Raw genomic sequence first — 22,542 nt, 5'->3', positions numbered from 1 at the left:
GGTTTTATATTCTCTAAAACATTGCTTTATAAGTTGGGATGACTCTTGACAGAAGTATTTATATTTAAATAATTCTTGGTCCTACACCAGATGTAATCAAATGATATTTTAACTTAAATTTTTGCGTCATGACCTAGTGTGCGTGTCTTTAAAAAATTTTGAATAAATTTAATATATTGAATAATTAAATGATTTTATTTCAAGCATCTGTGATTTTTTTCTGACATAGAATTTTGTTCCTATGTAGAAACATTTGTGTATGGTTATGTAGTACGTAGAAGGTGGAGACTGTGCTACATTACTGAAAAACATGGGACCATTACCTGTTGATATGGCGAGATTTTATTTTGCTGAAACTGTGCTGGCTGTAGAGTACTTGCATAGCTATGGAATTGTTCACAGAAACCTGAAACCAGACAAGTGAGTATGTTTTCTATTAATATGATTGTCTAACTGTAAGCTAAATGTTTAAATTATTAGAAAATATGGAGTAATAACTGGTTTAAGTTTGAATGTACGTTAACTTCTAGCTTATCTCTCCTTTCTGAAAGTCAGATTGTTAAGAGTGAACTTACCAATACCTGAAACCTAAGCTGTGTGTTCAGAAGATATTAAGATATTAGCATAAATATTTGTAACATAGAAATGCATTATGATTAACAACATTTATAATTTCATTTTTATTTTTGAGTGTTATAGAAGAGGAGCTCTATTAATAGTAAACTTGGGAATGTTACGTTTGACTATTTTTGCTCAAACAGTTTTAAACTATGTTGGGGTCATTTTCAACGTGCAAAATAAGGTTTCAGGTGTAAGTAGAAAAGTTTATTTTGTGGTAGTACCTGAATATTTTTCACAGATTTTAAAATTTAAAGCTAACACATTACTTCATGGATAACACAAATAAATTTAGAAGTGAGAACTCCTTTTCTTGTTTTGTTCTTTTCTTTGGAGAGGTTAATTTTCTATTCTCTTTAAATTTCTTTTATATTTTTGTGTTTGTCATTGTAGTGCTTGTACAAAAGTATTGAAACAATATAACAGTTGCTGTTAATTGGTGGTTATATGAAAGTTTTCTCTGTATACATGCAACTTACATACACTGCTGGCCAAAATCTTAAGGACAATGAACATGAAGAAAAAATATACATTTTGTATTGTTTGACTTAACCACTTATTTGAGTAGAGCTTCAAAAGATGACAATAAGAAAAGGGAAAATAAACTTTTTTTACATTTAATAGAGAAAATGTGTACACTATGAAATTAGCCTTAATACTAGCTGGTCAAAAGTTTAAGACCATACCAAAAAGAAGTCCTAAACAGGGTAGGAAATGCCCAACAAGAGGTCTTAGTAGTGAGTTGCACTTCAGTCAATAAGGATGCTTTCTCCAACATGCCAATGTAGCTAGATGCTGTTTGATGCCCCTGTATAACCTAAAGCTCCATTGTTCCATGGAAGGAGAAAGCACCCCAGATCATGATGAAACATCCTCCACTGTGTCGTGTAGAAAATGTCTCGGTAGGATATCCTTATCGTGCCAGTAATGTTGGAAGCCATCAGGACCATCCAGGTTAAATTTTCTCTCATCAGAGAACAACACCATCTTCCACTTTTCTGTGTCTCATGTTTGGTGCTTCTCAGCAAAGTCTAACCGAGCTGTTTCATGGTGTGGAAGGAAGCGTGGCCTTTGAAGACGTTTACAGTTTTTAAAGCCTTTCTCTCATAGATGCTGTCTTATTGTTCTTGAGCTGCATTCTGCATCCGTAAGGGCCTTAACCTGATTGACGATCAGCTTCTGTCTTTCGGGACAACCTGTCAAATCTTCCTGCTCAACGTCGGCAAAATTTTCTTGGATGTACCACTTGAAATTCTCATTTCGTATTCCTCAGGGTCTTTTAAGAAATTTGCAACAGCAGTTTTACTACGCCCAATCACACTAGTGATGACACGTTGAGAGAGACCTTGCTTTTGCAGCTCGACAATTCTGCAACGTTCAAATTCCGTCAACATTTTAGCCTTTGCCATGTTTTTACTCAATGTAACACAGGAGATGTCAGTGGTTGATGTTGACAACGCTAATGCTTGAACACAAATGACTAAATTTTGTTACGTGTTTACCAATTAACGCTTCATTTCAGTATGGTCTTAAACTTTTGACCAGCTAGTATTTCGGCTAATTTTATAGTGTTCACATTTTCCCTATTAAATGCTAAAAAACGTTTCTAATTTTTATTTTCCCTTTTCTTATTGCCATCTTTTGAAGCTCTACTCAAATGAGTGGTTGAGTCTAACAATGCAAAATGCATAGTTTTTCTTTATGTTCATTGGCCTTAAGATTTTGGCCATCAATGTATATCTTTCTATGTTTGTTTCTTAAATTAAAATGATCTGAGAATTAATTTCAAGTCAACCAGCATGGATAAATTTATTATATTATAATAATAATTTGTTTAGAAGTGTTTTAATTCAGAAAATTATAAATAGTTCATCTAATCATCTGCATCATAATTGGATCCAGTTAGAATATAGCAGGAACTATCCAGCATTTTGCTTTTTAGCTATATTTTCTAATATATGTGTGTAAAATATATGTTGTTTTTTCACTTTCCTTATTACAGCAATGGGACACATTAAACTGACAGATTTTGGATCATCAAAGATTGGCTTAATGAACTGTAAGTACCTTAAGATTTGTGAAATTTAAACTATAATAAAACTTATTGGGAAAGTAATTAGTGTCTGTTTACACTGTATGTCTCTGCATATTTTTTATTTTATTATTATTATTATTATTAAGACACACGTGGAATTGGTGTTCAAACAAATGGTTGAGTGACACCAAACACTGGTCTTCATATTCACCATAAACAAATATTCATGATACTTCTACTTTACTGCTGTATATGTTGGTAGACATTTTGATAATCTGCATATAAGTAAATACATCTTTTATGGAGGAGGAGTGGCATTACTTTATGGAGGTAGTAGGTTCCAAAAAGAATTAATATGGACTGATACCAGTTTGGAAGTATTCATACATTTGTTTCCAAGTTTTCATTAATTTCTGTGCAACAAATTAACATGGTTAACAATAGAACATTTCTTTAGTGCCTGTTAACACTGTTACAATAGAACATTTCTTTAGTCCTGTTAACACTGTTACAATAGAACATCGTTTTTAGTGCCTATTAACACTGTTACAATAGAACATTTCTTTAGTCCTGTTAACACTGTTACAATAGAACATTTATTTAGTCCTGTTAACACTGTTACAATAGAACATTGTTTTAGTGCCTGTTAACACTATTAAAATAGGACATTATTTCTTTAGTGCCTTGATACTCACTTTACTTGAGCCAAATGTAGTGTGTGAGGAATTTATCTACATTAGAACACAAGCTTATGAAGGTTTCAGAGCTCAGTTGATTTATTTTTAACTTTCTGCAATTCAACCAAATTGTTCACAAATGAATTTAATGGGGTTTATCTTTCAACATGCTACAAAAATAAATTTAAGTTTCTGAAATATGAAAAGACCTTAATTGAGAAAGTGATGGCCAGCCAATAGGACTAGCTGACTATGGATTCTCTTAGAGCATAGGAATGTAGTAAAATGCTTCAACATTTAGCTGTGTTTTCCTTACAGTGGCTACCAACATGCATGAAGGATACTTGGATCGGGAAACTAAACAATTTAATGACAAACAAGTTTATGGAACTCCAGAGTACATAGCACCAGAAGTAATTTTTTGCAGGGTTATGGTAAGTGGTGCATGTTTCTCAACTGAGAAGACCACCTTGTATGTTGTTGGACTTATAATTTACAAAATATTTATTCATGTATCAGAAAATTTGTTACAATACTTAAGATTTTCTAGATGAAGTTTGTTGTATTATAAATATGTGCTTTCTTTTTATTCTTTAATAGAAATGAGAATACATCAATAAATAGTGTGGAAGTTGATTATACTTACCTTAGATTTAAAATAAGATAATCACAAGCATAAGGAAGAAACAAAATTATTTGTTCTTCATTCTTACTGTGAGATATTTATGATCATTCAGTGTTCTTCTTTAAAATTAAGTATTTATTTATCCTAATTTGTATTCTTTTTTTCCAATAACTTTCTACACGTGCAAAATGTTTTCAAAATTGTAGTTTTGTTTCTTTTTTGACCAGTTACAAGAAAAACAATCTGTTTTTATTTCTATACTTCACCTTAATTCTAATTTTGTTTTTTTTCTACGAGAAGGAGGGAGAAAGATTTAGAAAAGAAATCACTATTGAACTTTTAAACTTTTTTACCACAACTTCTGAGTTTGGATAATGCAACATTTCATAAGTATAAGATACATCCTAATGTTTGCAAGTGTACATTTTATAATTTTCTTCTCTTAAAGTAAACATATATTTACATTTACATATACCCACTTTAAAGATAGATAATTTTCAGATAAATCATTAACTACACTTTCTAGTAAACATATTTGTTTATATGGATATCTTCCATTCTAACAAGAAAAAAAAGATCTTTCACTTGTCCCCCCTTTCCCTCTATTTAAAACTGATGAGGGGTGATTTATTAACCTAGCTGTTAAAAATTTCTGAGTATTAATGGGTTAGTTATTGTACTTTCTGTGTCTGTTCTGTAATACATGTAGTTTAAAGATTGTATCATACAGAACCTGCATGATGGGTTTTATTAAAAAATATCTTTAATATCTAACTCCCATTTCTTTCTTTATTTAACAGGTAAACCTGTTGATTGGTGGTCCATGGGAATTATTTTATATGTATTTCTTATTGGCTGTGTTCCCTTCTTTGGAGATACTCCAGAAGAACTTTTTGCCCACGTTATTAATGGTACTTGTGTATATGTAATACCTAATACCATAATAATGAATATATCTGTGTATGCAAGTATACATGTATAACTATTACAGGTTTGCATACTGTAGCTACACTAGTTTAAAAGCTCAACCCGAAGTGTCAGTGTTATTCTGGGGTTTTATCGTAACTACCCTTATAATTGTTGGTTTAAGTTTGTATTTATGAATGTTCATTTAAGAAATAATAATAATGCTCTGGTGAAAATTATAAATTGAGACTTAATTTTTGTTAATAAAATAATACTTATGTTGTTAATGCTCTTTGGTAATAAGATAATATGGGATTCACAAATCATGAACTCAAAGAAACTTCAGTTGAACATATTATTCATACAGTAGGGTCTGGGAATGTAACTGAAAACAGTCAATGTTTAATAAAGTTGGGGTATTTTGGTTGAACTCGCATTAGTCAAATAGTAAAGATTAAAATTTCGGTTTTATAACCCTTACTGCTGAAACACTGTAGTTGTAGAAAATATAGAGAAGCATAGAAATAATTATTTAAACATTTGTGTTGTAACCATAAGTTTCTGTAATATTTGTGGTAGAGACATATTTATATTCTTGTTATTCTCCTTCCTCCTGTGTTGTATATTATGTATTTTAATCATTTGTCTCATAGATATCATCATCATATGTTTCTCTGTTTTCTCATGGTAGTAAACATACTTTAATGTGCAGTTCTAAATTGTCACATACCTGTACGTGATGTTAGTAAAGTTTAATGCAATTTAGTATCTACCTTTGACGTTCAGTGAAGAAAAGATGCCACAGAGGTCAAATCTATGTTTTTATTTGCTACTTCCGCTGCACAAGTGCTTCTTGGAAGAACAAAACAAATAAACAATGTAGGCCTAATTTCATGGTGAAATATAAACAGTTTGTTTGCACATGAAAACCAAACAAGGCACTTATCTTGTTTAGATACCCCAAATAAATATACACGCAGAATATATATATTTAGGTAATATACGGTGATAACGTGAGAACCATCCTAATTTATTAATTTATGTTAGCACTGGTTATGATGTACAAATAACAAATACACTGTAATCCAGAGCTGGGCGATGAGTGATATTTGCTAACTGATTTATCAATGAGCTCTTTAGTCGGTTAGTGCAAATCCCTACTTTCCCACTCAAAGAAAAGCTCCCGAGTGGCACAGCAGTATGTCTGCAGACTTACGACATTAGAAGCCAGTTTTTGATACCCATGGTAGGCAGAGCACAGATAATCCATTGTGTAGCTTTGTGCTTAATTTCAAAACAAATAAAATGCAAGGTAAAAACAAACTAGGCTTCATAGAGTAGTGGTATCTGAGAAATTTGTTTGGAGGTATTTTTATAGTGTGTTTATAAAGTTTAACAAGATTTATTATTGTAATAACCATAACATACATAGAAGTTGGTAATAATGATCTGATAATGTGACAAAAATTGATAATTACTGTAATATCCACATCATACGTTGTCATAAAATGTGTGTGTGTCAGTATATAGTTTTGCTAATTGGCTGTACGTCAGTGTTATATGTACAAAGTGTATTCATTGCTGCAGCTTCTTGTTTATATATCTAAATTCAATTTGTTTTGCAAAATACACTGAAGCTTTTTAACCCTAGAACTACTGATGGGCATTGGACATCCATTGGTGTTTTGAACATAGTTTTCTATGATATTTATGTACACCAAACTGCTTGTGGTTCTATGACAGTGTTATTTACAGGGTTGTATGTGTTATGTTTTACATAATAAATGATCACACCCATTTTCTGGTCTGTTCTTTACACTGAGTGTTGTAAAAAACAAAAACATAGTTATTCAATATATGGACCCAAACAGCAGTTAGTGATTATTGATTTTGTTTTCTGAAAAATAGGTCAGTACACAAAATTATGCATACAACATTTTTTCTTTTGATGCCATTTTTCTCTGAAGCTTCTTTCACATCTGTTTTCTGGGTTGCTTTGGTGTTGAAAGCAGATGTGAAGGAAAGTACAACTCTGAAGCCCACATGACTATTGTATAAAATGTTAATGTGCATACCATTTTGATTTTCAAAGAAAAAGACTAGATTGCTTTTGTTATAGTATAGAGAGAGAGTCTAACTAAGTACAATAATTTAAAATAGTGTTGAGAATGAGGTTTGAAATAAATGATAATATTTTTCTTTTAAGATGAAATTGAGTGGCCTTATGAAAATGATTGGCTTGTGGCTGAAGATGCAAAAAAATTGATCACTCTACTTTTGAGGCCGAATCCATTTGATCGGCTCGGGACTGGTGGCGCCCACGAAGTGAAAGATCATGCATTCTTTGCATCTCTGAATTGGGAATCTCTGCTACGTCAGAAATATGAGTTTATTCCTCAGCTGGAAGATGAAGAAGACACGAGTTATTTTGACAGTAAGAAATGTTTTGATTTGGTTGTTGTGACAAGTGAGATGAAAAGACTCATCTGAAAATCTAGGGTTTTACAACTATTTTCCTTTCTTCATCAGGAATGAAAGAGGGTTTGTTTCCAATGATAAGAAAAAAAAAAAAGGGCCAACATCAAAAGTTATGCAAAAAAAATACCTTTTTTTCTGTAAGGGCTCTTCAGTTACCCATGATACCAAAGACCTATTCATGTATTGATGTGCAGTTAATTCCTGTCTTCCTCACAAAACTCTGGTTAGATTGTAGGAACATGGATTTTTATACTGTTTATATAACGTACGTGGAACCTCAGTCCAATTATGACTGCTCAACAGAATCAATCACAGCATGCAATATAAACCATATGAGGAGTTAACTGTGTGAAGACAAGTTAGCATAGCCCAGCTCTAATTAGTGTCAAATGGTCCTACTGTGTGTTGCATGTTTGAAAATCAAAATTGGCCAATTTTGTAGTTCTCAAAATCTCAAAATGAGCTCTGGTGTTGCCTTACTCAAAATGGACAACTGGATCTTAAATTATAACTGAGAAGTAGTAGTAAGTGAAGCATATCATCACATAAAGGGTGTGGTATGGTGCATGGATACAAGCATTTAAACCTAAAGTGCCCAAATTCGTTATTTAAAATGAACATTTTCTATGTTTTTTTGTATAGCTTGAAACAAGAACTACTGCGTGACATGGATTGAAACTTGGAGTGAACCTTCTGCAGAGTATCTTTGTTGTGCAAATGAAAATGTCTTATTTTAATATGCAATGTCTGATGGAATTTGCATCTTTAAAAATTTGGAAATATTTCATTAGGGCATGTTTTTAACAAATAATTATAAATGTTTTTTTATTGTAAATTTTGATATATCCTTGGTAAAATTGTTCATTCTGTCTCATTTTAGCAAGATCTGATCGATACCGTCACGATGTTGAAGGCTCCAAGTCACTGGAAAATGCTGATGAAAGCTTTATATTTAGCAATTTTTCATCCTGCTCTCCCCGTTACCGTAAGGTTTATTCTCGTGTTGAGAAGGAATTAGAAGAAGAGAACTTTATAAAGGTTAGATAATTCAGAGCACTTTAGATGTTTGGAGTTATTTCTGCTTGTTACACAAGACTAATGCACTGTTTTATTACCATTTATTATGGATTTTTGTCACCTTTGAAAAAAATGCAAGTTCATATATAGATGTCTAAATACAGTTCATTCTATCAGAATTGTAATTAACGTTTTGTTTAATCTGAGTTTGGAACTGAAACAAAAAATAACATTACAATTTATAGCTCAAAATGTACATTTTCTAAAAAACAACCTTACTGTGAAAGCTGTGAATTGTAATAAAATAATACTTAAAACTATCAAATAAAAAAATTTATCAGAATAACCAGAAACTCTTAAAAATTATACCAAATGTCTTGAGAACTTAGAAAAAATATAAAGAAGACTTCATGTTATTTTATTAGTTAGAAAAAATACTTCTCATCACCATATGCTTAAAACTGTCTTTATCATTTTCATTCAAAGCTACTTCTTCATGGTGTGATTACTTATTAGCTAAATCATTCATTTCTAATGTATAATATTTCTTTTCTTCATGTTATTGTAATTGTTTCTTTCAGGTTTTGAAAGCAGAATCAACTCAACACTCCTCGGATAGTTTAAATTCCTGTCCTTCAGATCATTCTGACAGTTCCAGTTCCCAAGGAAGTAGTCTGTGCAAGACACCTGAAATTAAAAAAAAATCTGTTTCAATTCAAGATTCGTAAGTAGTACTTTTAACTTTCCACAGTTAATTAACGTGCCTTCTGGATTTAATTCTCTGAACTGGCTCTATCTATTAAAACATAACAGAAGAGTTCAGTACTTTTACAGTTTTTATGATATGTGATTTGTTCACCACTGCTGTATAATAGTGAGAAGTGGTTGTAAGTTGCTCCACTCATTCTGATAAAAGTCACGGTGTTCTATATTGTTCCTCCCTCCTTAAATATACCCTCTTATTTTGGCATTTTGTATTAAAACTAAGTTACTTTCTAATAGTTTTCATCTTAAGCACACGTGCTGATTATAAGTATTATTTTAATTGCAAGTTACAACTTTTGCAATAAGTAAGATTGTTTTTGGAATAGGTACAATGTTTCAATCAACTGAGCAACCATTCTCAAGTATGAGGACACTGTATCATGTTGTATTTTGCATTGTTTGATGACATAGCTTGTGATTTGCTAAAAAGATCTCATCTGATTATTTCTTTATCTTAATATCCATCCATGAAAATAAAAATAATTAAAATAAGGTTGATGAGTTACCTTTTTTTTATAAAGCATAGCTTATGTTTGTGGTATATATTTTGTTTTGATATGGCAAGAAAATCTATAGGAATTATATATAAACTGAATAATGTATATACTAGAATCCATCCAGGAACACAGAATGTTCTGGAGTCCTCTCAAACAGATTTGGAAGAACTTTCACCCAATGTTCAGACACACCAGCAGGCAGATATGAAAGAGTTTCTTCCACACTTCTCAATCAGCATGGAGGGCAACAGACCTTTAGTGGCAACACCTCCAGATTACAAAGAATTGTCAACAGTCAATGAAGATGCAGATCAAAAGCAACAGAAAAGGACTGTCAGGCCTAGAAAATTAGTTTCTCCACTTACTCTTTCTGCCAAAATACCAATTTCTTCAACACCATTGTCTCCCTGTGGGTCTCAACAAAAAACTCATCCAATCATCAAGTCAACTTCAGCTTCTGGGTTGTCGTTGATTATTCCAACTGGTATTGTAATGATCACCAGAATATTAGTTGACATGAATAACTGCTACACTGAGAAAAATAAAAATAAAGGGATGTTTATCGTTATTTTTAACTTTAATAATACTTTACAGTTACAGAAACTAATTTTCTACATTACTCTTTGTCAGTCCAGTGATTTCTTGATTTGTCTTACTATTAACGGTGAGCAATTAACTTGTGTATACAAGCAGAAGGTTATGAGAAATTTAACTTATTAAAGTTTAGGTCGTCAAACAGTAATATTTAGTCATTTCACTGACTTTCACAATTCAAAGAAAAACTTAAAAGATGCTACATAATTGTCAACCGGCAGCAACACAAATGGCATATATTTTGGTGTATAAGACACACTTTGTTTCCAAGAAAAGGGATCTCAAACCCCCCTGCATCTTATACACCAAGGGTAAAAAATTTTATTCCTCCCTATGGTGAATAAGCAGTTATTTGGTTTCCCTAATATTTAAAAGTACCAAACCTTTTTTTTTTATTTCCCAAAGTGTGGAAACTGTAATAAAGGTATTAAAAATGTAATGTGAGTGGTTGCCTTCATGGCACCAAAGATGATATTGTTTGAGGACAAGTGAGAGTGAACTTGTTTTCAGTGATGCAAAAAAAAATATTTTGAAAGTTTTCATAATGAATGAACAATGTTTTGATGTAAACGTATGAAACAACCCTATTTCATTTTTTATAGACACTACTTTTGAAGTATTCTAAAGAAGAATAAAAGATTATGCTGATGATAACGTGCCTCTATTATAATAAAGCTATATCTGGTAATCTGCTGTGTCCATCTATGATATCGTAACACTTAATTTGTAGTTGTAAATGTGAAAACTCATTGCTGCCCCACTAGATGACGTTTTTCTTGCAATTTAGTCGGTTTATTAGCTGATATAAATGCACAATGTTCTAATACATCCATGCATATTAAAATTCATTAACAAACATTTAAAGTACATTTTAACACATACTTTACAGAAATGAACATGTAATTCGGTTCCGGAAAAAAAATCATTATATTGAAAATAATACATAGAATCCAAGAGATTTATCCTTCTTCAATTCCATGCGTTTATCCCTAAAGAAAATGTTTTTCAATTTTTATTTTTATAATTGAAATTGTGCTGTTCTCTAGTAGTTAATATTGTAACTATTATTTACAACCATTCAAATGGCAGCAAGCAGAGAAGAAACTTTTCATGCAGCTCAAATGATCAAGATGCATTTGTCGAAAAGCAAAGATGAATTTTTCACATTTCTCTCAAATCCAGCTTTGGAATTAAATCAAACTGTTAACCTTTTATTATTTAAGAAAATATTTCCATAAAATCTCATTTCACAAGTAAAAAATGAGTCCAGTTCGGTTTACGAGACTTGAAAATATCCGGAGTAACACAGCTGAGGAATATGAACAAATTACAAACTATTTAAAAAGCACTCTGTGGACAAAATATATATGAACTCAGTTAAAAGAAACACTGTAATTGGTGACAGTGTGCTGAAGTTTTTCACATTTTAAACCTATAATGTCATCACATGTTCCAGTAAATCATAATACCAAACTTCTGAGAAGAGGTGAGAGTGTTGGCGTAACAGTTGTCATCTATCAAAACGTTTAGACATTGCCAAGAAAACTTCCAATAGATGGCATTGGTTATAACACAAATTAGCACACACACGTAAAGTACGAACACATATTATGTTCAAATTGATTCCGTATTGTAGAAAAAAGAAAAATTTTGATAGAGAAGACTATTAAACCATGACGGAAAGCACTCTGTTTGTTTATTGTCAAACTAAAAGCTACAGAACGGAATATAAGTGTTCCTTTCACCGTGGGCATCAAAACCTAATTGTTAGAGTTATAAGCACACAGGTGATGGTGGGGAACAAGAAGCAGGATTTAAGTTACCAAGTTATTAAAATATCAACTACACAAAAACAATTTGACATCAAATATGGGTATCTTATAAAATGGTACAACAATTATTCTATTAAAGACAGATTCGGTACATAAGTTCCGACATAGTCTAAGCCAAACTTGTTAATGTTATAAAAAGGCAAAATAAAACAATACTAATTACTACCATTCATGTTTATCACGAAAGGAAATTGAATTTGGTGAAACTTTTTCTGCCGATTAACGTACTCAAAATTTCTCTAATGTATGCACCCTTTAACAAGATTTTTATTTTTTGTCTCATTCCATCAATCTACACTGAAAATGACGCCAAGAAACTACGGTCCCTCATAGCCAGCAAGTTTATTCAACCAGTCACTTCAATACAAATATGTATAAAGTATTCATAAGAAAACAGAATTGGAAAAGAACTTGTCAACTGGAATCAATGACAAACCTGTCAATTATGTTTTAGTTTATTGTGAATTTCGCGAAAAGCTACACGAAGTCTATAAGCGCAAGCCATCTCTAAATAAGCAGTGTAAGACTAGAAAATAGTAAGCACTAATCAACACCCACCGCAGACTCTTGGGATAATCTTTAATAACGAATAGTGAGATTATCCCTCTTTAGTATGACGGTAATTCGAACCCGTGTCCCCAAATTAATAATAAAAAATGACGAGCAGAGTATCTTAACCTACCTGGCCATGACGAGCAGAGTATTTAGAAAATTAGATTCTTTATTTACGGGATCCTACGTAAATAAATGTTAAATGTTGCGTCTGCAATCGGTGTTAATATTAATTAATTTGACTAAACACGTTTTGTGTTTCCTCTCCAAAGAGGCAGCGTCGTGGCTTTTACAGTTAAGTTTGAAAGTGTACTATAAAGAAATGGCATCATAAGTATATTTATATCAGAAAATCTAATACACCTTAAATATTACAGAGATTAATGAGATCTCAATCAAGGCGAATGACAGGGTGAATGTATATTTTGAAGTATACAAGAATTTCCAAATAAACAAAATCGAATTAGTTGTTAGTATCTCATCTAGATGTAGTTGGATAAATGTATTAATTTTGTTTATGTTATGTTATATTCATTTTGATAAATAAATAAACCACAATAAATTATTTTGCATTTTAATATAATTGAATGATATTCTGATATTGTACTTGCAGGGTTGTTATAAAATACGTGACACAGAGACAGTCTTGAACTAGTATTTTACAGGGCCGCTCTGGCATACGTGGCACACAGACAGCCTTGAACAAATGTATTACAGGGATGCTGTGACACGTAAGCGGTCTTGAAGTACTATTTCCCAGGGCTGCTTTGACACACAGACATTTATGTGTTATTATTTTACATTTTTTTTCAGTTTATTATCATCGTCGCTGTAATGCGACTTTGATTTCTACAATGATGTTAGGAACGGATGTATGTGTTGTCTTAAAGCAATGCAAGATCGGGGTATCTGCTGAGTCCACGAGAGGTATTGAAATTACGAACGATATTTAGAGCGTTTAGTTTTCATTTACGTAAGAGCCCATTTTGAAGCTGGTGAATTCAGCAGTTTAGGGGAAGGAGGTTTAAGGAAATTCTATGGTTCCCCTCGCGGTGTAATGAAAACTTTACATTTCTGCAAATATATAAATTTATGCATGACAAACACAACCAATCTTGGTATATGGATATAAAATAGTGTAAGAATAACACACCTTTTTCAGTGCTCAGAAGTATTACTGAAAGTGAGAGAAAAGGGTTCGTCCGGGATTTCAACTCGGGACCTCTCGCACCCAAATCGAGAATCATATCCCTACACCAACGAGCCAATTTTCGAAATCCCTTTGTAAGGTATATGAAAATATCTATTTAGTTTGATGCTACATATATTTCGTCTAAGTAAAATAAAGTTGTTCTCTAAGTGTATTAACAAGCTGTCACCTTAAAAACTCTAAAAGTATTACGAAATGGGTCATTACCCAAGGCCTACACTTGGGCCGTGAATCAATCTCTTATCAATGAATAGTTGGTTTGATAGTCATATTATAACGCCTCCATGGCTGAAAGAGGGACAATGTTGGGTGCAACCGAGGTTCGAACCTGCGACATTCGGATTTAGAGTCCAATGACCATGCCGAGGCATCTCTTATCAAAATTCTCACGAAATTCCTTTACACTTTAAAATTATAAAGATATTTCTCGAGTGACAGATCAAGAGAACGATAATGACGTCACCACGAAATCAATTACTGCAGCAAGAAGGAAACAGTTTTAGAATACGATTTGCATATTAGAAATTACACATATTTTACATTATCAGAGGAATAAAACCTCACGCTGAAAATCACATCCCTAGAATGTGACATGCAGTTTTAGAAACGTTCAAAAAGTGCCTCGTACCATGGTGGAATATATCGTTTCGACATTTAGATGCTGATATGAAAGACTGCAATAAAGCTTTCTAGTTTCAAATTGAATGATTCCAGAACGTCCCAAACCAAAAACACAAAAAAACTCCGCTAACATTCGAAGCCTATATTGAGAACAGAACCTTTCGCCTTGACTTCCGTCAGTTTTGCCTTTCTTTTAAAGGTGTTTTGATAAAGAAATGAGGCCCTATAATACGTAAATTATTAATTTTCTCCTCGAGAGTTATCAATCGTGAAACTGTTGGTTGTTTACGTAGGTCAGAGATAAGATTTGTGAGGAAATAAGGCTTGAAGAAACTGCTTCGTATTATGATACAGACGACAATAAATAGTAAGAATTACGTTCTCTTTGTCACGTAACATATATTTAAGAACGTGAAAGTGCCACACACATATAAAAGTAGTAGTTCTTCGAATGTCATTTTCATACCTGCTCGTTTATTAGAAATAAGTTTCTCTTTTGAATTACGTATGATTCCTGATGCACCTTTTTCGTCATTGTTATCATGAGTGGAGTTTTAACTCTTAGTATTTATTTTTACATTGCTAATAGACCCAACTTCATTCAACTCGGACAGCTGTAACGCTTCGGAATGCCAACCATAAAACCAGGGGTTTGATACTCCTTGATGGAAAAGGCTCCATCTGGTTTTGCTACAAGAAAAACACAGTCTTCAACAGACAAATAAATAATTTTCATGTTAATGGTAAAAATAAGAATATTTAAAGATCCATTTTAATGGTAAAAATAAGACACATATAATTAAAGACATCCATTAAAGATCCATCAATGGAAAGAAACACTATGTTGCTTTAACAACTGTTCATAAATCCTACAACAGTACATACATACACAAAATCGTGAAAATACTTCTCGAGATCCTTTTACAAACGCCTAACTTTGTGCGACGTACTTACAATACCGAATAATGATTTAGTTCATTCGTCAAATATACGTTATGAACATATCTGAGTCTTGTAATATTACGATGTACAGTGCAAGAAGAGTTTGACGTTTTGTAGCTGTAACGTACACTTTCTTTTTTTGCACAACTCTTTTTTTTCTATCGCTGTTTCTTTATGGAAATTCAGCGATTGGGATTTTTGAAGAATTTCGTAAGATATGGAAATATATTATTGGTTAAAGTGTGGTAGTTTGAATGAAATTTTCTCCTTTTGTTAATATTAATTAATTTGACTAAACACGTGTTTCTGTTTCTGCTTTAACGAGGCAGCGTCGTGGCTTTCACAGTTAAGTTTGAAAGTGTACTATAAAGAAATGGCATCATAAGTATATTTTTATCGGTCAGATCTAATACACCTTAAATATTACAGAGGTTAATGAGATCTGAATCAGGGCGAATGACAAGGTGAATGTATATTTTGAAGTATACAACAATTTAATTAACAAAATGGAATTAGTTGTTACTATCTCATCTTGATGTAGTTGGACTAATATATTAGTTTTGTTTATGTTATGTTATATTCATTTTGATAAATAATTTAAGCACAATAAATTATTTTGCATTTTAATATAAATGAATGATATTCTGACATTGTACTTGCAGGGTTGCGTTAAAGTACGTGACACAGAGACAGTATTGAACTAGTATTTTACAGGGCCGCTATAGCATACGTGGCAAACAGATTGCCTTGAACAAATGTATTACAGGGATGCTGTGACACGTAAGCGGTCTTGAACTATTGTTTCCTAGGGCTGCTTTTACACACGTGACACACAGACATTTATGTGTTATTATTTTACATTTTTTCAGTTCATTATCATCGTCGCTGTAATGCGACTTTAATTTCTTCATTAATGTTAGGAACGGGTGTGTGTGTTGTCTTAGAGCAATGCTAGATCGAGGTATCTGCTGAGTCCACCGAGAGGTATTGATGTTACGAACGATAAACTAACGTGGCAGGGGTTCAGTTTAGAGAGAATCAGAAGACTTCTCTCCCCAACCGGGATGTTCCGGAACGTTGTGGTTCCTCTTCGTTCCCTCTCGTGGATTGTTATTAAGATTAAGTGGTAGTTTTTTGTTGGTTTTTTATTTTATTTAATAAATTAATTATTGTTATTATTCTTGACTTTTTGGGTGGAGGATGTCTCTTAAATGTTGTCTTGGGTGGAGGCAAAGGCAGCAGCGGAAAGAAAGGCCAGGACCTGTTCCGAAAGGAAGAATTTGAGCAGATGTGAACATGAATATAATTCATTCAAATCCAGATCAAATCAAACGGCACGATTCAGGGTCTGGCAAAAGAGTTGCCTGGGCTGGGATCTAGAAATCCAATGCCTAAAGATTTTGATGTGGGGAAACGGAGTGCCCGAGAAAACCCACTTTCACAGGACAGACGCCGAAAGTTTTGCCTGTCGTGTGCCCTGTATCTGAAAAAAAAAGGAATTCATGTTAATGACATGGATTTTAGTTATTTAGATTCTTTGTTGAGTGGATTGTTATTCTTGAAATGTGTTGTAAGGTGATATGTATTTTGTTGGTGCACTTGATAATTTGTGTAGTGATGCCGTTAGTTTGTTTCTATTTTCTGCTTTTTGATAATATTTGAGAGATAGTTCTGTTATTCTATCTCTTATAGTTGGTAAATTACTAATTTGGTCTAGATAATTTGTTTGCGTAAATAATGGTAGGCTGAATGCAGATTTTAATATTCTGTTTTGTTGCACTTGGATTTTCTGGAGTGTGTTGTTTGACATATTGTATGTTACTTGACATCCGTACTCTATTAGTGGACAGATGTAAGCCTTGTATATTTGTATAATGGTGTTCGGTGCGCATTTCGATTGTTTACCAGTTATAGTCTATAGATATGAAATCCTTTTTCTGATTGATGAGTGTATATTGTTTATGTGTTTTTTCCATGTTAGTTTTGTGTCGAAAGTAACGCCAAGGAATGTGATGTTTTTGCTCATGTTAATGGTTGTGTTTTCAAGTGATAGTTTTATTTTTTCTAGATTTTTTCTTTGCTTTAGTTTTCTATAGAAGGTGATTGCTTGTGTTTTTGTTGGATTTAACACGACTCTCCACTTGTTGCTCCATATTTAGACGTTGTTAAATGATTCTTGTACGCGAGACATGGCCATTACTGGGTTTCTGGAGGTGCTCCAGATTGCGATGTCGTCTGCGTATTGTGAATTGTGTGTGTATGTTAGATTTGGAAAAGGTATGTCACTGACGAAAATTATGTATAGAAGTGGAGAGAGGACTGATCCTTGGGGCACTCCTGCCGTTATATTAAGTAATTTGGATATAGTTTTATTGACTTTACTTGTGCTGTTCTATTGGTTAAGAAATTTGAAATCCATTTGACTATCGTGGGATTTATTTGTAGGTGATTTAGTTTGTATATGATGGCGTTGTCGAATGCTTTTTTGACATCCAGGAATACCCCGATGGTTACTTGATTGTTGTTGTAAGCCTTGTAGATTGATTCGGTGAGTCGTGTGAGGTGATCTGTTGTTTGTCTATTTTTTCTGGAGGCATTTTGAGATTCTGGAAGAATGTTGTTTGATTCGCAAAAATGGAGGAGACGGTTGGAGATAATTCTCTCCATCAATTTGCCAAGGCAGCTTAACAGACTGATGGGGCGGAAATTATCTGGATTTGTTCTATTAGTTTGTTTCTTGGGGATCGTTGTTATGATGGCTTTTCTCCACGTGTCAGGGTAATATCCGGTCGCTAGTGAAATGTTCATGATGTTTGTGAGGTGTTGTAGTAGGAGAGTGGAACTTTTTTCAGAATAATATTTGGTATTTGGTGATGTCCGGGGAAGTGTTCTTCAAGTTTTGATATTAATTTTAGTTCGGTTATGGTTATTTTTCTATTGATTGAACATGAGTATGCTTCTAGTGTCTCGCCAGGGAATCCTGGTGAGAATGAAGCTTGGTTTGTATTTATGAAGTTGTTGACATGGTGTTGTGTGTCGAAATCTACTGAGTTTAAATCGCTAAAAGAGGATTTGTAATAGTCAGCTAATTCAGCTTTCTCTTGTCCGTCCTTGCGATTTTATTGTTGTGTGTGATATGTTGTAGCATGTGATTTGTGTTTTTGTCTGAAGCAATACTCTTGAATTTTTTCCAGAATTCTTTTGGATTGTTCTTGGTTTTTCTAAGTTTTTACAGAAGTTATGCCAATTGTTTTCTCTGACTTTTTTAATTTCTTGTTTAATTTTTGTATTTGTTCTATTGATTTCTGTTTTAATGTGTGGATCGCGTGTGACGTAGTGTGTTCGTCTTAATTGTCTGCGTTTGATTATTAGTGCGTGAATTTCAGGTGTTAGAGTCCATTGAATAAGTGATTGTTTTATTTTTGATTTAGGAATTGTGTTTTTTATGGCTTTCTTTATGGCTTCTGTAATTTGATCAACATAGTTGTCTAGTTCTGTTTTGTTATTTACATGTTCGATTGGATGGGGTAGGTATGAGTCCAGAGAGGCATTAAAAGTGAGCCAGTCTGTTTCAGTGTAGGTGTATGCGGAAGGAGTCACGTACGCCACAGCAGGGTGGCGCGGGTGAATCATACATGACATGGGGAAGTGATCACTGGTGATTTCATCATGCACTTTAAAGTTAGATATTCTGTTAACCATGTTCTTGGGTGCGATGATGAAATCGAGTACATCGTATGAACCGTTAGCGGCTGAGAAGTGTGTAGGTGTATTGTCATTAATTAGGTGCATTTTATTGCTAGAGATAAAATTTTTTTATGCACGATCCTCTGCGTGTGTCTCTGTTACCCCTTAATTCTGTGTGCGGTGAATTAAAATCTCCAATAATAATTGGTTTGGGTTTACGATTAACACATTTTTTGAAGGAAGTTAATGTCGATATCTTTGGTTGGTGAGCAATATATGGCTAGAATCGGAATAGTTAGCCGGTTGTTAAAGTGTATATTACAAAAAATGGTCTCATTAATGTTAGATTTAAAGGAATCTTCTATCGAGATTAAATGCGATATTTTCGTACTAAAGTAAGCTATTATACCTCTGTTGTTTTCTGAGTGAGGTATGCTGTGTGTGATAAATCCGGGGATTGTGGTGTTTTGTTTCTCTGTGCAAAGTGTTTCTGAAACGATGATTATGTTGGCGTTTATATGTTTGTTTATGTTGTATATTTCTATCCTTTTGTCTTTGAGATTTCCTTGGCAGTTGATGTGTAAGATTTTAATGTGTTGTTTTATTTCCATTGCATGAATTTTGAGTGAAAGATGGTGTGGTTTGAGGTGAGGAAGGTTAAAATAATAACTTGCAAAGCTGCAAACAGCCTTGAGTGACTCGTGCCTCGATTCGAATGAGGGGAGATCACTCAATTCTATCAGCATTGCTAGCAAGTTTGTGGTGAAATCTGTGAGGTTGAATGCTTGTGTTGTTTTCGGGCGTGTTACGTCCGCGTAAGTACGTGTTGGTTGAGGTTGAGAGTGTTTGATTTGCGAGTCAGCTGGAGTTTATAGTAAAGGTTGTTTGGTGATGTGGGTGCCGTGGTTTTGATTATTATTGTTCGTGGTTTTGAAAAGGAATCTGTTGCGTATTTGGGGCAGCCTCTGTAACTGGCTGCGTGGGGTTCTGACAGTTGGCGCATCTCACTTGGTTACGCTCGTTAGGACACTGAGCGACCTCGTGAGATCCGCCACATCTAACACACCTGTCCTTGGCCATACAATTAGTTTTTGTGTGTCGGAACCGTTGACATTTGTAGCATTGGATAATGGGTTTTTGGTGGTTTTTTTCCGGTTCGGTCGTGTGTTTTTTGAAAAATAAAAAGCAACCGTTTTTTAATAATTTGTCCTGATCGTCTTTTTTGTTGACGGTTACCTTGATCAGTGGCGTTTTTTGTTTCGTTCTGAATGAAATAATTCTGTTTGATGATACAATGTCGAAGCCTTGAGTTATTAGTTCGTCAGTGATTTCATGATCTTCGATGTCGAAATCGACACCTCTGATAATGACTGTTAGTTTTGGTGTGTTGGTTTTTGGTGTAGTGATAGTGGCTTGAACCCCGAAGGCATCCTTGGGCCAGTGGGCCAAAATATGTGAAACTCTTGTGGTTCAGAACATTTAAGCATGATTCTTCCATTAGGAAGACGTTTGATGTCTTTAAACTGAATGCCCGGGTAATAGGCCCTCAGTTGTTTGACAATCTGTGGGATGCGTGTTGTGTTATTTACTCCTTCGATGAACAGAGTTGGGATTCTGAAGTAAGGAGAATCGTGTGTTTGTGTGACAGTGGTGGTGTTCTTAGAAATAGTGGCGATGGTGGTGTTGTTAATATTTAGGTTATTTTTGTTAGAACAAGTGGCTTTGTCGTCATTAACATGGGTTACGTTGTTAACACTTTGATTTTTAGTACTATTAGTAGCATCATCAAGGTCGAGGTTAGTAGAATTGTCAGAAACTATACTTACCATGTCCTTTTTCTTCTTCAGCCTCCTTTTGTTTGTTTCTTGAAATTCTCGTCTCGGTGATTCTTCAGCTCCTGAGTGTTCGCTTTCAGAACTCTCAGTTGAACTACTCAGTCATTCTGAGACTGGTCCTTCGATTGCTTTGTTCAGCATTTACATTATCTCTTCGTTCGAAAGGGCTTTTCCGTTGGAACGCGTTACGATCTTCCTTAGCTTCATCTTGTTTTACTAGTCCTGATAAGGGCTAACCTTTTTGAGTAAAACTTTATGCACTTCAACGAATACCTAGTCTTCAATGTACTTGTCTCGCAGCTCTTGACTTGCACGTCTGCTCTGCTTGACGGCGACCTTGAAACTCCTTGACCTTCAAAACGAAATATTCCACCAAGGAACGATATAAATATACTTATGATGCCATTTCTTTATAGTACACTTTCAAACTTAACTGTGAAAGCCACGACGCTGCCTCTTTAAAGCGCAAACACAAACACGTGTTTAGTCAAATTAATTAATATGAACAAAAGGAGAAAATTTCATTCAAACTACCACACTTTAACCAATAATATATTTCCATATCTTACGAAATTTTTCAAAAATCCCAATCGCTGAATTTCCATAAAGAAACAGCGATAGAAAAAAAAAAAAGAGTTGTGCAAAAAAAAAAGTGATCGTTACGGCTATAAAACGTCAAACACTTCTTGCACTGTACATCGTAATATTACAAGACTCAGATATGTTCATTACGTATATTTGACGAATGAACTAAATCATTATTCGGTATTGTAAGTACGTCGCACAAAGTTAGGCGTTTGTAAAAGGATCTCGAGAAGTATTTTCACGATTTTGTGTATGTATTTACTGTTGTAGGATTTATGAACATTTGTTAAAGCAACATAGTGTTTCTTTCCATTAATGGATCTTTAATTATATGTGTCTTATTTTTACCATTAACATGAAAATTCTTTATTTGTCAGTTTAAGAGTGTGTTTTCTTGTACCAAAACCACATGTAGCCGTTTCCATCAAGGTGTATGAAACCCCTGATTTTAGGGTTGTCATTCCGAAGCGTTACAGCTGTCCGAGTTGAATGAAGTTGGGTCTATTAGCAATGTAAAAATAAATATTAAGAGTTAAAACTCCACTCATGATAACAATGACGAAAAAGGTGCATCAGGAATCATACGTAATTCAAAAGAGAAACTTATTTCTAATAAACGAGCAGGTATGAAGATGACATTCGAAGAACTACTACTTTTACAGGTTAGTGGCACTTTTACGCTCTTAAATATATGTTACGTGACAAAGAGAACATAATTCTAACTATTTATCGCCGTCTGTATCATAATACGAAGCAGTTTCTTCAAGACTTATTTCCTCACAAATCTTATCTCTGACCTACGTAAACAACAAACAGTTTCACGATTGATAACTCTCGAGGAGAAAATTAATAAATTACGTATTATAGGGCATCATTTCTTTATCAAAAACACCTTTAAAAGAAAGGCAAAATTCTGACAAAAGTCAAGACCAAAGGTTCTGTTCTCAATATAGGCTTCGAATGTTAGCTGATTTTTTTTGTGTTTTTGGTTTGGGACGTTCTGGAATCTTTCAATTTGAAACTAGAAAGCTTTATTGCAGTCTTTCATATCAGCATCTAAATGTCG

The 22,542-nt window shown here is 33.6% G+C and overlaps 1 pseudogene across 1 annotated transcript; it reads left to right on the top strand.

Moving 5' to 3' along the window:
• Nucleotides 1-2,607: 2,607 nt before the first annotated feature.
• Nucleotides 2,608-10,900, top strand: LOC143229974 (microtubule-associated serine/threonine-protein kinase 2-like; annotated as a pseudogene). The gene is made up of 7 exons (XR_013016144.1): nucleotides 2,608-2,677; nucleotides 3,649-3,764; nucleotides 4,756-4,866; nucleotides 7,068-7,295; nucleotides 8,220-8,377; nucleotides 8,938-9,080; nucleotides 9,732-10,900. The product of XR_013016144.1 is annotated as a microtubule-associated serine/threonine-protein kinase 2-like (transcript).
• The last annotated feature ends 11,642 nt before the right edge of the window (nucleotides 10,901-22,542 follow it).

The sequence above is a fragment of the Tachypleus tridentatus genome, chromosome 1, assembly GCF_004210375.1.
Source record: "Tachypleus tridentatus isolate NWPU-2018 chromosome 1, ASM421037v1, whole genome shotgun sequence".
NCBI lineage: Eukaryota > Metazoa > Arthropoda > Merostomata > Xiphosura > Limulidae > Tachypleus > Tachypleus tridentatus.
This window is presented reverse-complemented; position numbering and strand designations above follow the sequence as displayed.